Here is a 395-nt window from a genome sequence, read left to right on the forward strand (position 1 = left end):
TGACCCCGACGTGATTCGAACATGCAACAGTCTGATCTGGAGTCAGACGCGCTACCATTGCGCTACGAGGCCCACTTTCAATTTTATACTATTACTTCCAGGAACAAGGTTCACCAGATTCATTCCTGGGATGGCAGGACTTTCATATGATGAAAGACTGGATGAACTAGGCTTATACTCGTTGGAATTTAGAAGATTGAGGAGGGATCTTATTGAAACGTATAAAATCCTAAAGGGATTGGACAGGCTAGATACAGGAAGATTGTTCCCGATGTTGGGGAAGTCCAGAACGAGGGGTCACAGTTTGAGGATAAAGGGGAAGCCTTTTAGGACCGAGATGAGGAAAAACTTCTTCACACAGAGAGTGGTGAATCTGTGGAATTCTCGGCCACAGG

The 395-nt window shown here is 45.6% G+C and overlaps 1 non-coding gene across 1 annotated transcript; it reads right to left on the minus strand.

Annotated features, from left to right (window-relative positions):
* Nucleotides 1-72, minus strand: trnaw-cca (transfer RNA tryptophan (anticodon CCA)). The gene has a single exon. It is a non-coding gene; the product is annotated as a tRNA-Trp (tRNA).
* Between the last annotated feature and the right edge of the window lie 323 nt (nucleotides 73-395).

The sequence above is a fragment of the Mobula birostris genome, chromosome 2 (genome assembly GCF_030028105.1).
Source record: "Mobula birostris isolate sMobBir1 chromosome 2, sMobBir1.hap1, whole genome shotgun sequence".
NCBI lineage: Eukaryota > Metazoa > Chordata > Chondrichthyes > Myliobatiformes > Myliobatidae > Mobula > Mobula birostris.